This window comes from Anabas testudineus, chromosome 8 (genome assembly GCF_900324465.2).
Source record: "Anabas testudineus chromosome 8, fAnaTes1.2, whole genome shotgun sequence".
Classification (NCBI taxonomy): domain Eukaryota; kingdom Metazoa; phylum Chordata; class Actinopteri; order Anabantiformes; family Anabantidae; genus Anabas; species Anabas testudineus.
The window spans coordinates 9,193,232-9,218,213 of NC_046617.1; the positions used below are offsets into that span (position 1 = coordinate 9,193,232).

General features: G+C 41.3%; 1 protein-coding gene across 1 annotated transcript in view; it reads right to left on the reverse strand.

Annotated features, from left to right (window-relative positions):
- The window catches only part of si:ch211-210g13.5 (inactive phospholipase C-like protein 2), a 52,766-nt gene that overhangs the window by 22,267 nt on the left and 5,517 nt on the right, over window positions 1-24,982 (reverse strand). The window lies entirely within an intron of this gene.

Consider the following 24,982-nt stretch of genomic DNA (forward strand, 5'->3'; position numbering starts at 1 on the left):
ATGATACTTAGTACTAAGACAAAATTATGAGTTTTTACTTATGTCTACTACAATAGGCTTCAGAAGATGTAACAGAAAACTTCAGAAGATGCTATTCTTAATAAGGTAACTATCAGGAATATACTTTGTAAATACAGCTATAATTCCAGTCTTTTAATTAATCAACATGGTGTTTCAGCTGAAGTAAGTAACTCATTTTCCCAATGTCCTAGGAGCGCACCCTTATGGAACACTGGTGGATGGAAAGTAAAGTAATTGATATTTCACTGTTAAAATGGCAAAACAATGTTTAATTTTCTATTTATGGCAGGGCAGTAGCCCTAGAAATAATTATATGCATCATAAAATTGCACACATCCTTGTGTAATTATTGTGCTGATATTTTAAATTGCACATCTTTATGTAAAGGCAGATTAAACTTTGGGGTTTTCCCTTGAGAGAAATGCCAATAAATATGCTGTCTGGGCCAAGACTCCTGTAATGATAAAAACTGGGTACTGAGAATGAGTACAAAACTGGCATATGATTTTGGCTTAGTTCAAGTCACAAGGCTTTGATCTCTCGAACAAAGTTAAGAGCTTTAAAACCAGCCTTATGTTACTTTATTACTGCAAATGTTTTTTGACTGGACTATTTGTCCTGTAGACAGCCTCTTATAAATATAAATAAATTCTTGATGGCCTATTCCAAAGTCATACTAATGTTTGTTGAACCTCTGAAGAGACTGTCTCTCAGTCCAGACAAACTAGTAAAACAGATGCTCCACACAACACCTGCCATGACTTTTGCAGCTTTTAGGTCCATGAGCCTAGCTGGCAGAAAGCAAACAGACAGTGCTGCCCTATTTCCACACACTGCTGTGGTTAGCTAGATAGCCTGAATGCAGATGGCCTGGTTTAAGGCTTGGAAAATGGGCTTGTTGAATAATGAATACCAGAGACAGCAGAACATTAAAATCAAACATAAAGCCATCCACAAATTATTGTTACATATTGAAGATTCTAGAGATCACATGGGCATGTCAATGTGGATGTCTGATTACCTGCAATACATCTGATATGAAATACTGGAAATGTCACAAAAGCCCATCTTGTCTCAGTTTTCTATCATTTCAAAGAAAGGAGGAAAGGACAGAGAACCCCATGGCTACAGAGAAATATGTCTTCCCCTATGACAGTGACTGCCTATAGATGTCTGATGGATCTCCCCAGAACACGGTTCAACTCTAGCCACACTGAAACACCTCTGGGCCATTTATCTTCCATCTGACAGCGAAGCAGGTGATGCAAAGTTGCAGAAATGACATGATCATCTGTTTCTGGTTTTGCCCTTGTTTTGTGACCTCTTTCTCTTTTCCCCAAATCTAAGTATTTAATTTCCAAATATCTACTGTAGTTCATCAGCAATTCAGATGCAGATTGCTCTGCATGATCTAGTTGGTGTCTTTATTGTTCTCAGACAAGATGGTGTGCGACTGTGTGGCCTAGTGATACTGGGACCACTCAGGTCAAAAGGCTTGCAAACTATCAGCTAAAAAAAGAGTTATTCAACCATTTATTTTCTTCCCTTAAGGAATGCTTGCATGCAATTGTTATTAGAGCTAGTGCCAAGACCTACACATGGCACATGGTAATGCATGTAACCTTGCCAAGACTGAGGGTAAGGCGGGTGTTGTTGGGTCAGCTGGAGGATAATGCAACTCTCAGTCTTTCAGGTAACCTGGGAGTTAAAATAACTTGTCAACAACGGCAGCTGAACCACAGCAGCGATGCTAAACCTATATATCTTTGTTATGCTCTGATTTCCTCCAAAAGATTATCTGCTCTGTACTCATCATAACGCTTGTAGTGCCAGATAAATCTGGAGGCCATAATCAAGAGATCACATTTCAGCCCAAATGCCATGCCCTTTAATCTTACTAGTCTGGTTCTTTCGCCTCATGTGACAGAAAACTAAAGCCAACAACTCTTAGCCTATTTTTAAAACGGATATAAAGCACAGTGGCTCTGGTTTGCTCTTTTGGCGCTGTTCACAACATCTACCAGATGGGCATCTATACTGACTAGAGTACTATGTAAAGAAAGCTTGGTGAGATGGGAAGCAGACCAAGTAGTAACATGAGGAAATGTGTTCATGTTTGATTGTTTCCAGGCCTTAAGAGAAGTGCTGTAGGGACAGAGAGTTAAAGGGCATTAGGGTAATCTCATTAACATGCTGTTACAATTAGCTGGGCTGTCAGGTAAGATAACCTGTATCAAAATCAAATAGGCAAACTGGATTTGCTAGGGATCATTTCACACTATTTAAACCAAATTCTGGGTCACAAGGCTAATGACCTAGAGGCAAATGATTAATCACATGCCTGGTCAAGGATACCTGTGTATTTGGATGTGTGCATAAACAAAAAGTTATAATAAAAAAACACATTATTAAATTAAATTTTCATGAAATTGTCAATTAATTTATCTTTACCTTACGGAATCATATGAAAAATACATACAGCATATATCAACAATGGAGAGGAAAAAATCCCATTCATGGAAGAAGCATTTATGCAAATGTATTTTTCTCCACACAGCTGTATTGTGTCCTTTGATTGACTACTTTTGTTGCACTCTCAGCATTTTTGCACATCCCTTGGGGTCTCTCCTGGTGGAGATGTCGGTTTTTCTGTTTGTTTGTGTCTTAAATGCTTCTGGTCTGCCTTTTGTTGCTGTTGCAGTGGCGGTGTGGGGGTATTTTTGATAATCCAACACACCTTCCCATTTGCTTTCCCTGTTGCTGGCCCCTTAGGGCTGGGGCAAACACTGGCTCATGGAAGGGTGCAGCTACTTTTGGACAGGCTGTAATTCCCTCAGCATCTTCTGAAGGGCAGTGGTATGTCACCAACCCCCTACTGTCAGTATTGTCACACCCCGTCACTGAGCACAATAAGCATTGGAGAAGTTAACACCAGGGAGGCAATTAATGCATCATGAGCTCTCAGGTTGCTGTAGAGTGCAGTACCCCACAGAATGAGTATGCCAAAACATTAACTCCTTAAACTGGTACTGTACTTCAGACTATCATTTTATAATAATTATACTGTTTTTATATATGTGGATAGAGCATCTTTAGAAATTACATACATTTGTTTTGTTGTCATCTATTCATCTAGTCTGTTGTGTACCCTAAAATGCAGTACTATCAGAAAGGCGAATGCCTGTAGCATATCAGAAAGAACAAACAAAACTAAAAAGTCATTTTGCTCCGACTGCTTCTGTGCAGACATGAACAACCTTAACACACACACTGAAAAATTCAACATTATACTGTAGCGTGAAAAAGAGTTGTCTCAACCACTGCACTGTCAAATATCAGTATGACCACAGTTCTGAGCTGTGCAACCAGCTTTTAAACACATTGAGGATGAGTTTCTCCCCCAAAGGTCTTTCTGCGGGACGCTTGACATACAGCACTGCCGCTTTCACTCGCCCACTTCCTCCCCATCCCACCGAACCTCCCACCACCCCAACTCATCAGCACTTGCTACTCCTACTATCATATCTCAACTCTAAAATGGGTCTGTAGAAAGTAGTCAGGCATAGTTCAGTTCCTCTCGCCCACAGGGATACTGTGTCATTTGTGTGTGCAATGTGAGTCGGTGAATAAGGCATCAAGGGAATGTGGGTAATGGAGAGTGAAGACAGAACAGAGCAGAGCCCTCTTGATGACGTTCTTTCCAAGATGTGTTTGCCTGTGTGTGTGCTCGAGGATCATAGGATCAATGTCTACACACATACATAATACCCTGACAGACAACTAGTCACAGTTAATCCATATTACACATCAAATGCACACGATGACATGTCAAACACTGGCAAACAAACACATAGACACCACAAAGATGCTTACTTTGTTTTCATGGTAAGGCATTATCTTCAAAGTGCTCATTGGTAAATTAGCTGTTTTTGTCTCAGTTATGATGTAACAATCAAGGCATATTTCCCTCTATAGTAATTATCCAATAATGATCAGATTAGCTGTTGTCCCTGTACAGTGAACAGTCCCTTACAGAAAGAAGAGTGGAGCAAAAATTCACTGTATTGTGGTCAAATTATTTCCAGTATTTTATGTTGTACAGTATTTACAATAGTAAAATGATACCATACATTGTGTTTTTTTTTACCTTAAACCTTTGAGCAAGGCAGAAGGAGACATGATATGCAACAGGTAATGGAGAAATAAATTAACAAGTGCAGGTGATCTGATAACCGTTTGTATTGTCACATCGCTTTGCACAAGCGCTAGAAATGAAGAATCAAAGAGCTCTGGCTTCTGTCTTCAAGGATTTCACAGCTCAGTGAGTCTACTTGTATGAGGTAGGTGAAAGGTCATCATCAGAACACAACTCTCCCCCCACCACCCTAAAGCACCACAGTGCTTTCTCCCTCCCACATCGAAGATGGTTACACAAACTGACATCTCAATCCTGCCACACAGAGCTTAGGGCAGATCATTCGGTCTCTAACAGACTCTACTCCCAAAAACTGGGTGGAATTCAGAGGCAGGAGACTGAGATGGGGTGGGGGGTGGGGGGGTGAAGTTTATGCAAAAATTGTGAAGAAAGAGAAATTGTTATCTATCGTGCCAATTAACCTTTTTCGAAGTGAATACAGATTTTGGAAATAGGAGAGGTGATGGAGGGATGGAGAGAATAAAGAGAGACAGATGAGAGAAGGAGAGTTGGGGGGGGAGTTGGGCCTGTCACAGTTTGTCACAGTAATCTCTTGTGTGGGCGACTGCTTAAATTCTCACAGCAGTAGTCTCATCGTGAAACTCATCGCACCATCTTAGTGTAACTTTTGCTGAACACGAACATAATGTGTGAAAAGGCGAGAAAATCGAAGGTCTGAGAGGGAATGTGAGGTGCGTGAATTGAGTTTGTGCAGACATGCTTGCGTTTGTCCCGATGCAAGAACAGATTTACATTTTTATCCGGGAGGTCCGTTGTGCCTGACACCAACTGTGCCTCGATTGCAAAGCCCCGATTCTGCTCTTAACCCTCTTTCCATGCTCAGATAATAAGTGGAAATTCCTCAGAGAACTCTAAACAAGCCAAAGAGCACCAAACAGTCGCACTAATTACGAGCCCGCAGAGAGAGGGGAGGTCAATGCTATTGAGCTGTGGAACTGCAGAAAAAAAAAAAACACATAGTGCTGCTGTCGAGCTTAGATACTTCAGTTAAAAACTATTAGTGTTTACGATTTATCTTCAACATCAGTCATAAAACCACTCCACTCAGAATGGCATGTCTCATTTTGGTCATAAATCATGTCACACATGTGACTTCACTGCACATTTGAATGCACACATGCACATGCACATCAATGTCAGACTCTACAGGGGCTTCTCTGCTGCACCACCCTCATTCTCCCCAGGTGCTTCCCTCACGTTTTTCATTGCCTCGCATCACCAATGGGGCCAATTATTGCCTACTTCTTAAGCTCTATTCGGGCGAGTTTGTGTGTTCACGTATCCATGCTTGGTGCTAATCTGGAGGGAAATAGACAGACAGGCAGAGTCTCTTTTGCAGGGTCAAGTCACATCTACGTCAAGACTTCCTCACAGACTGCTGCTGTTTTATTCGTCTGTGGTCATTCACTACTGTAGGCAAGGTGTCCGCTGTCAATCTCTGTTCCTACTTCCACTGAGTGATTGTGTGTCTATCAGGTCATGTTGGTAATTCTGCAGAAGCTGTGTTAAATAATAACCAAATAATCCTTGTATATGGGAGGAGGGAAACAAATGAAGGGGCTGTTTGTCCCCTGATTCTCTTACAATCTCCACCCCCCCTCCCTGTCCCTCTCTTTGCTCTGTGTTGTTTTCCCTTTTAACTGAGGATATTTGAAGGTTGTTTTATGAGCTCATTTTGGGATTTCTATCTCACATCCCCTCCACAGTGTTTGCCAGCTTTGTACAAACTCTGCGCCCCTATTCAATTAATCTAAGTGTCCGACAACAGGCTATGTCAAGATTACAGGGTTCAATTGTCGCTGCTGCTGGCACCCTTTGGTCTAGAAATCCATGCATGGTCAGAAGCAGGCGCCTTCATTAACCCTTAAAAAAACTGCTTACTGATTATCTTAGCATCCAAACATTAACACTACTCAAAGCTGCACCTGAGATGATGACGGTGACAGAAAAAAAGTTGTTAGAGAAAAACAATCAACTCTTGCAGTACTCATGACGGTACAGTAAATGGGTCCAGTATGATGTTAGGTTTCAGCTTTATTATGAACACATTTAGGTTGGAGCCAAAAACCGACAGCACATGGACAGTTGTATTACCTTTCAAATCCAATTAAGTCATGACAGTCAATAAAACACAAGTTGCAGAGCTTTTGTCTGACAACAGCCTTCTGCTACCAAACTGATAGCTGTGCGCCAACCCTCTCACAGCTATCACTACTGGAGGACTCATCGAGTTCTATCAGATATAACTATGTTTACTACTCCCCCAGGGTCTGCATTGCTTTAATTAAACAGTGTTGTTTCATCTCAAAGCATTGCTATCATTACATTCATTAGCACAGTGTTTTCTCATTTCCCCAAATGGTTTTCAGGCACAGGCACCGGATCTTGGTTGTGTTTGCCAAAGATGTGGACTGTATGGCGGAGTGTTACATGGAAGTGAGTGTTACATGAAAGTGTGTTTGCTCTACTCACAGTGATGACCAGTGAAAGGATAACAGTTGACACTGGTGCATTGACACCTGGGTCTTGTCATCAGTCCCCTCCTGTCCCTCCACACTCTCTCTTTACTGTTTGCTCTCCCGCTTTGACATTCTCTCTATCACTCAGTCTTTGGTGCTTGAATTAAGTCCTTCATCCTGTCTTAACCTGAGTCTTTCTCCACATACTACCACTCAGAAGTTTGGGATCACTTGCAGATGTCTTGCAGTTTTCTAAAGAAAAAACTGATTTTAATGCAATTTACAAACTGTTTTATCAATTTCACAAACAATTAAAATTAAACAGATGATTTTTAAAGAATTGAGGCCTATTGTTAACAATTGTCGGTCCTCTGCATCAATCACCTGGTACAGCTGGTAAGTTAGTTCATCATTTTCTAAGGCTAATTGATTATGAGAAAACTATTTTGCAATTGTGCTGCACGGCTGAGAACAGTTGTACTAATGGAGCAAACAAGGGAGCATGACGTTCTTTAGGTTAGTTTAGTATCTGAACATTGGTAGTTGTCCGTTTACAGGTTCCAATAGGTACCAACAGCCAGAAAGAAAGAACTTTCATTAGAGACCCATCAGTCTATTGTTTTCCGTAGAAAGGAGGCTGCTCAATGCTAGAAATTGCAAGGAAACTTAAAATTCCTTATCTGATGATATCTGATGAACAAATCAGAGAGCGGCACATACTGGCTCTAACAGGGACAGAAAAAGGAGTGGGAGGCCCAGATGCACAACTGTGCAAGAAGACAAATATCTGAAGTGTGTAGTTTCAGACAAAGACCCCAATTGGCAGCTGCATTAAATAGTACCTGTCAAAAATCAGTCTCAGCATCGACAGTGAAGAGGAGACTTCTGGATGCTGGACTTCATGGCAGAATTGGCAAGAAAAAGCCAGTATCTCAGACTGGCCAATAAAAACAAATGACTGAGATGGGCAAAAGCACACACATTGGACACTGGAAGACTGGAAGAAGGTGCTGTCTACAGATGAGTCAGAAGATTGAGGTCTTCGGATCAAACAAATGCAGAACAAATGAAAAGATGCTAGAACAGTGCTTAATACCTTTAGTCAAGCATGGTGGAGGCAGCGTGATGGTCTGGGAGTGCTTTGGATATAGGAGATTTGTACAGAGTGGAAGGGGGGGACATTGAGGAAGGAACAAAATTGACGTGCCTAAAGTCTGCATGGCTGTGATTGCTGCAAATAGCGACATGAGTTTTAAGAGCATGTTCATCATTTCCATCAAAATCATTATTTCTAACTCTGACAATGTCAGCATGTGCTGCTATATTTCCTGTTCAGACTAATTTTATGTGTGTTTCATTGGAAAACAATAAAATATCAAAGTGATCCCAAACTTTTGAGCAGTAGTGTATATGCCTTCATACATATGCCTTCATGAGACTGATACTAGGAAACAATTAAGGTCATACTAGTGGTGTGCTGAATATTTTCACCCTGTGGGAAATGATCACTTCCTCAATAACATCTGACAGAGGCAGCTGGTTTGGACCCACTTTCAATGAATCATCTGCCTTAGCCTGAAGCACAACAAAAGGGGAAGCCAGAGGAATTCTTTTTGGTACACACACACAAACAGGATGTGGAAATCTGGTCATCATTTTCTGTTTCTTGTCAGTGTGTCTACGTCTAGGTTCAACTCATTGTGAATGGGAAGTGAGAATATTGCAGCGGTTCTTATGTGCAATGCTAAAAAATGTGCCCTTTCTCTGACCACACACACAGGCGGGCACGGGACCGATCTGATGCACTGACCATATGAAGCCCACAGCCCTCAGTGTGTTGCAGTGTGGCTGAGACTGACATGTTTATCACAGCCAAAAAGAGAAAGCTGAGGATGAGCAGGAAGCTGATTAACAACAAATGTCACCCTGCCAGTGCTGTGCCACACATCTCTGCAACATTTACCCTCCACCTCAGACAGAATGCCTGTATGAAATGGCTATGAAGTGACTGCTCTGCAACAAAGAGAGATGTTATCTGTGTAATGTAAAAGAAACAGAATGTAGCCATTAACACCAGGAACCATCAAAAGACTTGGTCAAGAATTTGCAAGTCTAAACATAAAAGTTCTTTGGTAATAAATAAAACCATTACAGAACAACAAGGCCACAAGTTTTCCAAAGCATAATCATTGTCTCCCAGACTGCCTGCACCGGCATCCTCAATATCCAATCTGTCAATGCGGCCACACAAGCATAACCTTGACTGCCGTCTGCATTGCAGTGAATAGTGGTGGTGGTGGTGGGGGGGGGGGGAGCGCACCCACCTGCCACCAGAGAGCTGTGCTACTGCTGCAGTACAGGACAATCTCTGCTAGATTCTACCCTGCCTCTACTTCATCTCACTTTTTTCCCCCTCTCCTCCATTCCCTGAACAGGACCAGGGAGTGCAGGAGCATCCTGCATTGTCCTCCAAACCACCACCAAACAAATACACACATATAACCACATGGTGTCCTTGGTGCTGATTGTGTGTTTGTCTCCATCTCTACTGAGGTGTGCATTGGAGAGGAATTCATAAGAGGACAAACTGTAACATCTATAATCGATGCCTACAATTCTTCACAATCCCACAGAGTTTCTGTTTTCTCTCCTACGCCTCCTCATGCACACCCACACACACTGCTGCATTGTAAAACCCACATGTTACTGTGGAGGTACACACCTGCCTCCATGTGCAGCACACTGACTGTCCAAACACCCACTGCATATGTATTTTAAACATGCAGAGCTGAGAAGCTATTTAGATGCTGGAGTAGAGAAAGAGGAGAAGGAGGCTAAAATGGGCAAGTGTTCAGTAAAGTCCATTCACCTGTGTAGGTGCAGAGGACTGTGTGTGGGTAGAGGAGCAGGCAGGCTTACTATAGCACAGCACACACTGAGCCTTTGGTAAAGGCTATTGTTTTCTTTCAAACCCTCATCTTGCTCAGTGCTTGGCAAAAATAAGACTACATCTTTGAGCAGGCTTTGATCAATGATGCATTTTCTCTCTGACACATTCCACCCCTGCGTCCGTGAAGCCCACTCAACTCTATAAATATTCCCTGTGAGCCGGATCCTTGGCTGGGCTCCTTCTGTCTCGTCAAGAGGCTGGCAAACCGACTTATGGACTGTTGTAGTGCCAGCGGGAAAAAAATGGTGTGGTAACTGCACACGCGTGTCTTTGATCTGCAAGATGATAAGCCTTCTTAGACAGCTCCTTTCTTCTCCTTTTTGTTTAGTAATTATTCACTACACTGAACTACACTTAATTTATTAATTATATTTGGCTATGTGGTTATATTTTTATATTAAAGTACCCAAACATGTATCAGATAGTTATAATCAGCTCCACATCCTTCAACACTAAAGCACAACTCGTACATTAACGCAGCAGTAATAATTTCAATTAACATATGAATATATAGTAATACAGTTACACCTGCCACAAACCAATTATGTACAATACAGTACTCTGAATGTATACATTATAATAAATATAAATATATATAAATATGTATATAAATATTTGAATACTTCCCAATTACTTGCACTGGTTAAGGTCAACTAGTATCTGTGCCTGTAGCTAGGCTGTACTGCTGCTGAGATTAATAATAGTTGATTAGCTTCTTCCTTTAGTGGAGACAAATGTAGGACAGGGGAGAAGGTGGGTGTGTTTCAGTAAATGCACAGTGAGGGGAGGATGGAGGACACAGAAGCAGAGTGGTTCAATGTGCCCACTTTGCAGAGAGCTCTAGGTGATGGTGACCTTCATGTTTCCCCGGAAAGCCTAAATGGCTGGATAGCAATGAGAAAGGTCAGGTCCATCCTGCACTGACTTTGTGGACTGGTACTTGTCATGCATCAGTAGAAAGACATTAAAGAAAACTCAGGGGCTCTAGTATGAGAAAAAAAGAAGATGGTTGCAATGCAGAGGAAAAACAGGGAGAACATTGGTTCCTATTTTTAGGTTTTGGTCTCACTCATTTACTGAGAAGAAGGGGAGTCAGGATTCCCTGGGTGAGACGTGAACAGCAGGAAGGGAGGTGAATCTAATGAGGATGCATAAGAAAGCCATGCTGATATGCAGGCCTTGATACAAGCTGAACCAATTTCACTGATGAGCCAAGGCCACCATCTTAACCTGAAGCCATCTCTTCTTGCAAGGATGTTCTCTTATTACTAAAGGTCAGAAGAAGGTGAAAAAGGAGAAGACAAGCAAAGACCAGAGGAAGGATCAAGTCCTAAATCTACCATAGTAGCCTTTACAAAGTCAACCACGGTGCTACCTTGATGTTCTGAATATTGTCACTTAGGACGAGCGTAATTTCTCAAGCCATCTCTTTTTCTCAAGCAATTGATATTCTCAGCACAGTGGGGATGCAGCAGGCCCAAAACAATCAACACATGTACATTATGTTTTGCATCGTGATCCTCTGGAGTTCTGCGATATAAAAACTGCTACATAAGGGGATGTGGAATTCAATCTGTTGAGTATCTCAGTCACGGTCCTCTCCAGACTGGTGTCCATCAGGACCACTATCTCATTCTGCTTTTCACAGAGAAAGAAAAGCGTATTATCTACGCTTATTTCGTTTAATCGTGTCGTCTCTGTCTTGGTAGCTTTTTGTTGGATGGATCAAATGCACTCAAATTCACATTTAACTTTTTGTGGTGAATCAATTCAGTCAACACTTCCCAGCTTCCCCACACTCTTCCCTGTCCTCCCATTTTCTACCACTATTAGAGGAGGAACGGGATTAGAACTCTAAAGTAGCACATAAACATAGACGGAGGCCTTATTTCAAATATCAAAGCTCTGCCCAAAGTTCTAGCATTATTCACTCTTCTCTAAGGACAATACAGTTGTTAACAGGTTTCCTGCCTAATTATAAAGAAAAAAACTAAACAAAGAATGGTACTGCTTCAAAGAGGAGGAAAAATCCCCTTGTGACGTGGCTTTGACATAGCAGGCTAGAGTGTGTGGGTGTTACAAGGAGGGTTAAGCAGGGGAACCCAGGTCAGAACAGTTGTTGAGGGCTTTGCAGCAAGAGCAGCATAATTCAAATAATCAATTTCCCCCTTCAGTGACAAATCCTGTTCAGCTGATAAAGTTTCTACATTCATCAATGGAAGACCTAGAAATTCTTCTTTCCTCAAAAAAGAAAGAAAGAATTATGTCTGTGCTGTACATTTAGTGAATGAAATTCCTGTGTGAGCATGAAAAATCAATACTTTCACAGTGGAAAAGGTTTTTGGGGTTGACAGTTGCTTGCTGAAATGAGAAATCACCTTCAGCTTAGTGAACTCAGCATCATTTTGAAGCCAGACTACTGGACAATCATGTGTAGTTGGGATCCTGCAGGGCACTCCTGTCTACATCCATCTGCTGCTCACCCATGACCGCTCCCTTCCTTCCTTCCTTCCCTCCTTCCTATTGGCAATTCTTTTCAGATTTAGTGCAATCAGAAGGATGCTTCATCCTCTCTAGAGCTAAATATGACCATCATCTGGCTTGACATTGTGTTATTTCCCTCTGCCAGTGATGTATACTACTAAGCTGTTTAATCACGTGGGAGCTCTTTTGTCACTTCCTGTACAAAAGAGCGTATTGTGATTTAACATGCTGCATCACTGAACATCACGTCTGATTTACTACACTCGTTAAGAGCAACACCAACTCTGGACTGCTCCACTGTACAGGCTTAGTGTGCAAGAAGGTTTTAACTACAACAAGGTGATAATAACATCACTGAAAGGTTTATTACGTAGTTGCAGTGGACATTAGGAAGAGATATGTAAGGTCTTCTTCAAATGCTAATTATCCTTTTTACTTTGGCTAATACTGCTATAATAAAATTGTACTCCAATTATTTTCCCATATTGTAGCAGAGGGTACCTGCTTGCAACACTTCAGGTCATACTCTACCATTAGATTCAAGAATGCCTCCCAACCAATTTCATCTGCATCTTGTCTTCACACTCACATTTCTTTCACAAGCTCAAAGTGTTTGTCAATCAAAAAGCTGTTGACTACATTTGAATCTAGATTACAACCAACTGCCAGTTTCTGCTATGCAAGTAGTTGAAATTCATCAGCAGTGACCTTTCCTAAGTGAGGCACAGCTGCATCCAGCATTTTATTTCCTTCACATCTCTATCTGAGCCAGACAAGTGAAAAAGGAAATAAGATGTATTAGATTTCTAAAGGCTCTTTGCATTTTCTCAACACTTTAATTACAGGAATAGTAAATAGGAGGAAAATCTGCCATGATTTATTGAGCTAATAGAGTTAAGAGGATGTACAGCAGATACGGTTATGTCTATAAATAATAAAACAAATATAACTGGGGGGGAGGGGAGGGTTGCCTCAACCTTTATCATAGGCTGCACATATAGGAGCATGTTTATGTGTTCATAACTCATTCTGACTGTAATTCATTCCATTTGGGTTCGTAGAGAGAAATGTACAAAGAGGTTAATAGAGTGGCTTGGTTGCCTAGCAACTCAGTGATGCCTTTCATTTGTTAATTTACACTCAAAGAAGGTCAGTGGCACAAAGGCCAGCAGAAGAAGAAACAACTCTGATCTGACACCAAACAACAAGGACAGTATAGAAAAATGGAAACAATTATTAGAATGCTTCCTGAAAGCACTCGCTTTAATATATATTTAACCTTTATTTAAATAAAAGGTTAATTAAATATGGTCCTGGACAATGAGGATCAGCAGATGAAAAGTGTGTAGGTGAAACAGAAGCCCAGCTCGCTAATAACGAGGAAGAGAGTCAAAGGCTGCTGTGCACCACTCACTGAGTCTAGTACAGCCAGTTTCTGAGCTGTGCAGAGGTGGTCTGAAGGACACCAATCTCAGTGTATACCGCCACAGCATGAGGAAAACAATGAACACAGTGAAGTGAGTCATCCTGTTTTAACTCTGCCCAAACAGTGTGAAAATGCAGAGAGGAATCAATCCACAGGTTATTGGATGTGTGAGAGCTGGAAGGTGAAGCCGTGGGTGTAGAGCCCAGCGGATAATTCTGTATCAGAGGACAGATAATGAAAGTGCAAAGGGAGCATTTGGGAAAATTTAAATAACATTTGAAAAATCAGAACGCGGTCATGACTCGGTGTTCTTGCAAATCAGTCAGGATTAATAAATGTCTTCGCATAAACACATTTATTCTAACACGTCACAGCACGTCAGTGAGGATGCAGTGGGGATGGAGTGAGGGGAATCTGACTTCACATGAGTTCAGCATGAAGCTAAGATTTGTGAGCTCAAAGATTCAGCTGACCGTTAGTCTCCTCTGGCCCCACAGTGTCCCTCACTCCTCTAAAACACAGCCAGATGCACAGAGAAACCCTTATGAAGCATTACCTCACAGATGTGTCTCGGCCTCTCTCTCTCTCTCTCTCTCTCTCTCTCTCACTCAAACATGCACGCAAATAAAACTGACTCGCCACTTTTTCTGGCTGATTGTTCAGTTTTCAAGCTTCTGCTTTTTTGAAGAGAACACCATTTCCAGCTGCACGTCCTCTTTCACTTTCTGTCATGCTCTTCAACCACACAAGGCTGCTATTCTGTGAAAACACAAATAAACAGCTATAAAAGACTGAATGTCTTTTTTTTAAATAAAGACGGCACGTGATTCCAATAAATCTTCACAGCTGATCCTTTTTTGGATTTTGGATTCACCCATTCAAAACATGATAATCTTAGTTTCTAATATTCTAGTCTTATACCATGGTACTATTTTTAATGCAATGTCCTTCTACCTGGAGTTTTATATAGTGCTTTGTCACCATACATATTATCCATGACTCAACAGCCTAATTGATAGAGATGAACTTTAATCTACACCAAAATGAATTTTGATGGATGACTAAAGTGGAAAATCACTGGTTGAACCAGTCAGGTGGCCAGATGGCCATGAATTTGGGGGGGTTGATAACAACATAGAGGCATGAAATTATGTGTCTCCTCCATCGAACACCTGGCAAACGTGAAGAAATTCAGAAGAGGGCATTTCTCATTGTTATGCAAGCAGCGTTGTTCTCACAGCGGGTGAGCCTTGTTTGTCAAAGTGATCAGGAAAATGGACATCAATGATTAACTGCAAACACAAAGAAAAGAGGCCTTCAAAGAGAAGCAGGCCCGAGAAGAGGCCCGAACATGAGAGCTAAACTAGGCCAGAGGGCTTGAATTAGAAAGACGACAAAACAAAGAGAGAAGATGAAGAACAACAGCATTCCACAGCGGAGGGACCGAAAATATGCATCGACTACATCAGCTGAATCTCCCCTCTCTCTGGCAAGAAAGCAGAGGGGGATTAGGAGGAGGCGACTCTGCGACACGTCGGTAAGATTTCAAAATGTTAAAGTAAGGTGTGTATGGGTAAAATTAATTATGGAAATATTTTAACTGCCTATGTAATAAAATGAGAGATAGAAAAAAAAACTGAAATCAAGTTGAGCAATTAACAGAGAAAAGAGGACGTGTCTATTCTTAAAGCCAAACTGCTGGAGACTCTAGACAGCAGCTCAAGGTTGTGGCAAATGCTTTTCGCACACACACACACACACACACACAACAGTGAAAACACGTGTTTTGATCATGTTGTCTGCGAAGGTCTCAACAATGACTCAACGCATATTTTAGATATTAATAATTCTTTGTATAAGCTCTACATAACAAGAAGTGCATGTGAAGGGAATTGTATAAATACTCTGGGATCTTGCTATTTAGACAAACATTCCTCGACTGCCTCCGAAACCCAAGAAGAGCCAGATGAAGAGCGGTGGACTTCAGGAGCAACACGAGGCACCCCTCGCTTCAGCAAAAACCCTGTTGCGGCCTAGCAACGTCGTCAACCTGTGCTCGTCAGACAAAAGCCTGTTGCTGCAGTCAGAAGGGGAAACCCCAAGGCCCCCGCTGGCTGCAGTCTGAAAAGAGGACTCAGCCCGATCCCAACATCTGATCACTGTGTTCTCTACAAAACAAAAACAGCAGGTCTGTTCCCCAACAATCCCTTTGAGGACAGCGAGGATGTGCGAGTACACACACATCCAGAAATCCAGAAATATGTCAATAGACTAATTATTCCTGACCTGCTGAATTATCCATTTTATCGCTTTGCTGGTTCAATTTGAATCTTTATAAAGGTTTTATTTAACGTTGGTCTCTCCTCAACAACAAAGTCTATGTGGCTGGTTCAGATCCATAAAGTAAAGGCTCTTACTGGTTGACTCAGGACTAAAAAAAAGCATCTCTTAGCAGCCAAAGATTATTGGGAGCTAAATCTATCTCCCTCGTGTTACATATAAGGAAGCTGTCAAATAACTGAAGTGGGTTTATTGATATTCATAAAATCAGGTCATTAGAAATACGACTAAACAAGGAGATAAACAAATCCCTCTGCCACACTCACTTTGTGACAGTGGGTCCTTGATTGATTAGCACTCTAATGTGAGGACTGTGGAACAAGTTGTCATTCAGACCTGCACATTTGCAGCACTGCACTCTGCATAAAGCTGCTTTCACTTCAGATGATCTGCTGAAGAAACATTAAAACCTACTTATGCAGCTAATTAGCTATCCAGCCTGCTTCTGTTTCCCTCTGTCTGAAATCAAGGACCCATTACTGCCACAAAGCATTTTGTGGTGAATCTGCAACTGTTATCACTGCAACAGAAAGTGAGTAAGTTGATTGATTAATATACTTTTTAAAAGATGATTAAGGATCCATTTTTCTAGGAACTCAGGTAAAGTGACTGAAAAAGGCTTACTATTAAAATAATAGTTACCTGCTCTCTGCAACTTTCATAATAGACAGGACTTATTGTTCCCAGATTGATGTTATTTAAGGATGTTTGGAGGTAAATTCTACTTTAAAATTTTGTTTTTTGCATATAATAATGATGTGTGAAGTAGACTGAAAGTCACTAATACATAGACATTAACCAAGATTTCTACTCTATTAATAAATAAATAAAATACAATAAATGTTATACAATACACCTTGTTTCATTTTAAAATAATGTATTTAGTGTATGTGGTCTGTTAAAAGCGTGGACCCTATAGGTGTGTGGTCCCTCCACCAAGTGAGGGCTGCAGGGATATAATTTATGTTGCAGCTCCAGCAAAGTCAATAACACGTTTTCCCAGTGCAGGCCTCTATTTCAATTATTTCTAGTCAAAAGCTCCCGCAGCAAGGGAAGTAGCAGTTGACCTGATTGCACCAGCATGCTAATGACCCTACATACACAGCAACCATAATATTCAAAAGGTATGGTGAAAGGCAGGGCAGACAAACACACTGCTGCACTTGTCATCCTGTCAGTCTGAAATGAATCCTTGAAGAGGGGAGGACACTATGAAGGTGCCTTGGCACGGACTGAAAGATACTTATAACTGATAGCTGGCTGCCAGGTTCCTATATCACCTATGCAGCGTTGACTCTGGGAAATGTGATCCCCTCTCTTCTCCTACTCTATCTCTCTCTCTCGTGTGGCAGTGAGTTGGGATGCGAGAGGGAGGGGCCGAGCAGGAGAAGAACGAGGAGTACACACCCTCTTACAAGGACAGCCTGCACGGACAGGAAAGCATTTAACAAAGTTAGCAAACAGCACACATGCATCTGTGTGGTTTAATGTATGGTGGTGCTAATTGCCTGAAATCTCCCTGGGATGTGAAGTTTGGCCTTCACCTGTGTTCCGCTACAGTGCGCCCATAACATCACCGTTTGATTAACTGGCCTGTAATCGGATTGCTGTGCAGTTATCTGCTAATCTAATGGCGCCTGGCCAGCATCGAGATCCAGCTGACCCTCCTGTTTCACATTGAAGTTCTTTTCCTTCCCATTTGTCTTCCTCTACCATCCAGCTATGCAGCTCACCCGCTCCAGGTTTCACCTTGACCTCTCCAGACATGTGTCTGCACATCCCCCTATCTGTATTATCACTTCTCACCCACATCATGTTTATTTTCTTTCTTTTTCTGAACCAACCAAACAGCCAGACCTCCTTTTCTCATCCTTTCATCTGCACTCTTCGTCATCCGTCTCTGGATTCTGGAGTCTAAGTGACAGGTAGTGGAGCCATGAATGCTTCTTTCCGCAGCATCTTTCTCACAAGCAGAGCACACCAGTAAAGTCAACTGCAGAACAGCAAACCTGTTCACACTGGTACACACATGCACATATGCAAGGCCTGGGGGAGTTTTATCAATCTCTGCATGAGGTGTGCACAAATACAGTGTGAATACTAATTAGGAGGAGATCGACATGTATTAGCTGTGCCCCTTATCTTTTCATTCATGTGATTCATAGCTTCCTGGAATACTTCCTACACTTCTCAGAACTCAAGCTTCAGTTAATAAAAACAGATGTGCTCTTTGCTCATGTGCAGCCACGCCCCCAAACGCAGACACACTCCAGAGTTGAGTAAAGAAACGTTATATCAGATAAACATGAAGCGGAGCATCTTTCCCCCGAATAATGAATTCTTAGAAAATGATTTATTGAGATGAGGGTGCTTCACTTTCCTTCAGACATGATGTGTCATCTCACTTTCTTTGTCTAGCTCTCTGTCTAAAAGTCATTGCTGGAGAATGGATCGTACTGCGCAATTAAGATGTTTAATTTGGTCTCTGAGCGACGTTCACTGCATGTGTATTTATAATCATGAATATCAGTTGAGAGAAAGGAACTTCTGTTAATTTGGTTTCTAATTGGTTGGGAATATCTGCATGTTGAGTAAACAGTGAGGGTAAAGCGTGTGACTCGAATAAAGCTGTGAAAATCCAATAAAGGCCAAAAAAAAAAAAGACTGACAGAAAACTGTACCCAGATCATTGGTTTGACATTTCAAATTCAACTGCAGCCGAAACGATCAATCAAATCAATCAAATCAAATAAGAAGTTGATAGAAAAGTTGACATTGACACTTTAAATTGAGAACACGAGCATTGAAACTGTGCACACAGACTAAAGTATACTTCAAAATAATCCCTGTAACTGAGAATCTCTTGGAAACACACACCGTTTTCTTTTGTCTGACTTCTTAAACCACTTATTACACATGATTTCAACACGGCACATTACAGCTGCCAATCAATACACGCATTTGTGGGAGACTCTCGCACAAGTAGCGTTGTTCGGTTTGAAACATCTGGTGAAAAAGGCTGCCTTTGTTATTTCAAACCTCTCGTGGATGGGGAGACAACGCCTACACAGAGACAGTACCCAGGTTAAACGAGGACAGGAAGCAACCTCGTGTCTTTATTGAGGCATGTACATGCAAAATGTATGGCTTCGCATCTTCACTCCCTCCCTTCATCTGTGTCCCAGTTGCCCTTCTCTCTCTCTCTCTCTGCATCCTCCTGCTTCGTGACTGGGCTGTTTGCAGAAGATTGCAGTCCTCTCCCTTTCAGGACTGCAGCCAACCGAAGGTGCTAATGGCCTATACAGTAGCCGTAGAACTGACAGTGCCCTGCTTCTGTTTCACTCTCTCCGTCCCTCTGCCTTTTCATACTTCCCACCATCTCTGGCTGTCTCGCTTTTGCTCTACTTCTCCTGCCCACCTCCCTTTTCTTTCCTGTCAAATGACTCAACAGAGTAGTCTCAACACTGATCTGTATAGTTTTTACCTTAACGCTGCTACGGCACGGGGCATTTAACATGCAGACCGAGACAAATAACCAGTATTTATCAAAAAGGATGTCCAAGCACTGAAACTCACTCTGGGGACAAGACAATCAACAAGTCTCCTCTGTGCCAATTTACATCACATGGACATGAGAGTAGATCTTTTTTAGAAATAAGGATGAATTATCCTACATATTGATAGACAATCATCATGTCATTAAATAAAACACCTTTTACTCCTCCAACACTGCCATTGTCACATCGCCACTGTCGCACACACACACACACACACACACACACACACACTCAAAACTAAAATTGCATTCTGGATAAAAAAAAAACAAAACAGGTGAACAGTGTCTTTCCTGCTCTACATCTCTGCAACAGTGCAGAACAATGAGTGCTCCTCTTCCACATGTTGTCAAGGCTGTTGACAACTAGGTCACCCTGTGCTGAGAATTTGTACCCACTTACTCAAACTGACCTGCTCTGTTCAGGCTAATTGGAATCTGCCATTATGCAATAGCATTTAAAAAAAAAAGTATCCACCTTGTCTGTGGATATTTACTGAAAGACCACTGATTTGACATGTTTTTGTGTTTTCCCATTCACCACAAATTGTTTGTCATTTTTTTGTTTGTTGGGGAGATTCACACAGCCATGAGTTGTTTAGTGGCTCTTTAAAAGTCACATTATTTTGCATACTACTGCATACTAAACTTCGTTTTGAAAATCCTTTTTCACATCCTTTTCAAGCATTTGAGAGAAGAAATTCTACAAGATTTCAAGCACGTTTATCGGAAGAATCAATCGAATCCTGGCCCCTCTCTTTTTATCTGTTTATTGTTGGTTGGTATTGTTCGTATCCTTCAATGGACCACCGTGATGATTTCCAGATGATGACAACCACACAAATACAATCTAGTCAGCGTGTTCCTTTCAATGCATTACATGGTTTTAAGTCTATAAAGCTACACTTCATTCTGTAATATCTCATACAGCAATTACGTTATTGGCTATGTGGATGGCAAATCCATCCTGCAGCACTGCAACCGAAGAACTGGAAAAGCAACAGGGATGCTACTGAAGGTTATCCACCACTTTGTTTAGCCGTTGTTCTACGACTTTTGTTGACCTTTTCCTGACTCATCTTCCTCTTGCTGCGAGGGAAAAAAGGTGTTTGCTCTTCGCCGACAGGCTCAGCTGGAGCTACAGCAGCTGTGGAAACAGAAATAAACACGAGGTGGTAGAACATAACATACACTAACTCACAGGTTAGTCGGTATCTACTATCACACCGGGCTGGACCTCCACAAAGATGACACGGTTACATAAGTCTAAATAGTGATGTTTTTAACCTACATTTACATTTAGTCATTTGGCAGACGCTTTTACCCAAAGCGACTTAGATGGGTACAAGGAACAAGGCAAAGGCAAAGGTAGGGTGTAAGGAGGTCTGGCTTAAGGAGCTCTATTGGAGGTACTACTCCTACTACTCCATATTAGCCATTTGGCAATATGCATGAATTTATCACTTCTTTGAACAATGAAATTAACATTTGACAAAGGATTGTCTTTACCTGCGTAAATAAAATCATAAACTGTACCCTAGTCTTAACTATACTTCTTCACTTTTAATAAAAAAAGCTAACAGAAATGAAATCCCTCTCTATCATTATGCCCTCTTAGTTTCTCTTCCTCTCTTATTTTCCATCCTTAGCTGCGCAGTATCGCATTTCACAGCATGAAGTCTGGATCTCTCTCTCTAAACTCCTACATATGCAATGCAAAGAACACGATAAAATCTCTCATTTCAAAGTCACGGCAAAGCACAGTCTGCCCACCTTTCTTCACACAAAATATATACTTTCAGAGAAAACATACATATGAAATATGCAAACTAATGCCCACTTCATTCATCAGTGAATGTCTAGCAGATCAGAGGCCCTGAGCACATAAATCTGGAATCCCATGAGACCAGTGCACCTAATCCTGCAATCCCCAAACTCATTTCTTATATATTCTCAGAGCAGAGTGAAGCCTTTCTGCCACTACGCACATATAGTACTGTATTTCATCCATACATGGAACAGCACACAGACATAGAGCTTTTCTTTCTTAAGCTGACATCACATTTGTAGAATGTAAAAGAGTGATATGTGATTCCCTCAGGAGAACAATCTGTCAATAACGTACTGTGATTTAGCTGCAGAGACATAAATTGTGTGTTTGTGTGTGTGCTGGTGTGACCGTCGCTGGAATGTCTGAGTGACATGCCCGTGCTTGTACTGTAACCTGCAGAAAGACACCCCGGGGCAATGTACACTAGGTCACAGGCAGCATGAACGAGGACGCGGCTGCACGACAAACAGCAGGTTCTCGATGTTTAAAACACCTCAGGCAAAGGGGCCTCAGCAACATCTGTGCAGTAGCTTGGAATGTACAGTAAAAACAGCAACTTTGAAAAGCACTATCTCCTGGAAAATCTGGTTCCATGTCTTATTAAGATAGTGTAGGTGTTGCAGTGTAAGAATAGCTCATCAATAAAGGCGCATATTTCTTTTAAATGTGTGGGCAGTTATCACATCTATGAGCAAGTTATAAAAAAAAAAAGATACAGATACACAAAAAACATCCACAAAAGCGGTTAACATAAAAGTTTTATTTCTAATAAAAAAAAAAAAGGGTTCGTAAAAACTGTCAATTCTTGAATCAAACTGTGGAAACATGCATGCTCTGCTCCTTTGCTTAAAGCCAACATTTCCTCATCTTATGCGAAATGTGCCCAGGCAAAAAGAAAAATGGCACCATCTGTGACTCCCTGGCACAGTCTGTGTACCAGTGGGTATCATCAACCACACTGGTAAAATGACATACATCACACACTAATCCAGCAGATTAAAATTAGCCTGAAAAATACACTGGCCCGTGTTGTTCACATCCGCCTCTGTCACTCGAAAGCCCAAAAACTAGAACCTGTTTTTTCATACTGACAGTTAATTTCATAATTGTGCCACTTTGTGCTACAGTTGCACATTTGGTAGAAAGAAACCTGATGACATATCACATTTTAGCCACAGTAACATTTGTTGTTTTCAGTATGACTTTTACCCAATGCATCGTGCACCTTGCATCACGTTTTTGCAAAGAGCTGCAAATTCCACACCTAAAGACTCTATAACCATCCTAGCAGCTCGGCTGTGAGCCAAAGCTGGAGTCAGGGTAGTAACATGCTCACGGTGATCATGCTAACATGCAAGCTGGCTGTCGTAGTTTAACCTGTTAGTGGCACCAGATGTTCTTGTTTTAATTGCCAATTCAGTTTAAAATATATATCTGTCTCATCAGATAACAAGGAAACTAAAGACTATTAATCAAACCAGACATGCAGCACCAGCTTCTGTTATTTGGCTGTTACGTGACTCTATGCTTCAGAAAGAAATACTGAGGTTTGATAGCACTGCTGTGTTTACCGTGCATGACTGAAACCTGCAAACTGATTAGGAGATAATCTCATTGTGATATCAATCAACACCAACCAGAAATCGCAGTAAGCTGACATGCCTTGTAGACCTCAAAAGCAAGGCAAACATTTATTGTCGTTCATCTTTCCATAAGATGAACAACATATAAGCTCGAGCCGACGATTAGAAAATCTATAAATAAGCTGAGGTCTGTGGTTGAGTGAATCTCAACATGCTGCAAGGGTAGACAGGACGCAAGACTGGTAGAATGCAAGGGAAAAAAAAAAAAAAGCAAATACAGCAAAGTTGAGCAAACACAGGAACAACACTAACAAGGGACAGAAAAAACCCAGAATACAGGGTAAGAAAGCTAGAAGGTCTTTTTTTTTTTTTTACCTCCAGAATAAAACCTCTATCACTGTATCACTAATAACTGTATTTAAACTGCAGTAGCATGCACTTTGAGTTAAAATAGTGATAACTGCTACGTGGCTAATTCATGTAGATTTGTTTGGTTGAAGGAGAAGTAGTACATGGCACACTGCCACGTCTGTACACACTTGAGTTTTCCTATTCTTTTTTAATTAATAGTTATAGCAAAGATTGTGCACTGCACAAAGTATGACACTGCTGTTGTTATTAAAATAAATGGTAGAGAACAAACTAAAAAAATCCCAATATATTGTTCAGCTTAGGTTTATTTAGTGTGAATCAGTACCTCAATTATTTTAAAGGAGGTTTTATGTCATGAGGTTATGGGTTATGTTATGTTGTGTTTAAACCTCGAACCACAAGATAACAAACGTTGGCATCTATTTTCAGCCATTTGACTTTTCTATTATTAGATTTCTCTCACTGCATTGTCTCAAGACAGTCTTGAAGGGTTTTGTTTTCTGTCACATTTCACACTCTTTTCGACATTTCTGTGTTTCTGTGACAAAAGCTGATGTAGTACGTTGCCAGAAAGCTCCTAAATTCACAATTAACAGTCACCACAGTTATTTCATATGCCGCAACTGAAAATAACAACACGTGCACATATACTGTGTGCATGTCCCAGTCCACCTATCACACCGGTACCTCTGCTAATCATTTTCTCTGGTCTCAGCTTGAGCAACAGGGGGAGAAAGAGAAGAATGAAATGGTGTGGATGTGGAGACAGCGCACTCCCTCCGGCAGGCCAAACCTAACAGATTGACTGTCTGAGTAAATAAAGCAAGGCCACTGAGGAATTGGCACCGGTCTTGCCTGCTACGATCCTTTTCTGCACTTTTTAATTAAGTTGCGTGATGAAAGAAACCCAAAGAAACAGGGACAGCTCATCTCCTATGTTTCGCTCCCATCAGTGGGATTACTCTGGGAAAATGTGAGATTCACACTTACATCTGTAATATGGCAGAGTATGAAACTCAAGGCTTGAGTGCGGCAGACATACAGTACAACATGTCCTGCTTCTGCTTCGGTTGAACATCTCCTCCCACAAGCATCATAAAGAAAGGTTAAAAAAAAAAAAAAACAAACAAACAGTGCTTTTCCCACATAAACCACAAAACAATGTATACAATAACAGGCTGCAACACACTTCAAGCAATGTTTTTACTTCACGAAAAACCGTTTTCACACCCTGCCGCAGTTTGCAGCAGGGTTTTCAGCTAAGTTATTGCTGTAGGTCAGTGTTGTTCCAACTGTGTCTGGGTGGGTGAAAGAATTGGGAATGGTACCGGTGAGTTATTACATAATACTGACAGTTGGCCCGTGTCTGCCTCTTCAATGTAGCAAGCGTAATTTATGAAGCTGAAGCCACGAGAAGAGCCGTGTGTGTGCAAGATATAACACCACGTTTTTATAAATTTGGATATGTCATTAAGCCCCTGTTTTTCACATCTTTCTCCACAGTTTACTGAGACAGTATCTAAAGACAGCGGTTAATAGCGGTGTTTGCAGACAACCACTGTTTCGTGCAGAGTATAGCCGACTGGAAGACTTCCACAAAATGGCCAATCAGAACATTTGAAATCTTGTATTCATAGAAAAAAACATTTCAACCTCTGTGTTTCCCTCTCAACACATTCCTTGACTTGTGGATTCAAATACTGAAGAGTCTATGTGAGATGTTTGTGTTTTGCAGATTGCTGCTTAG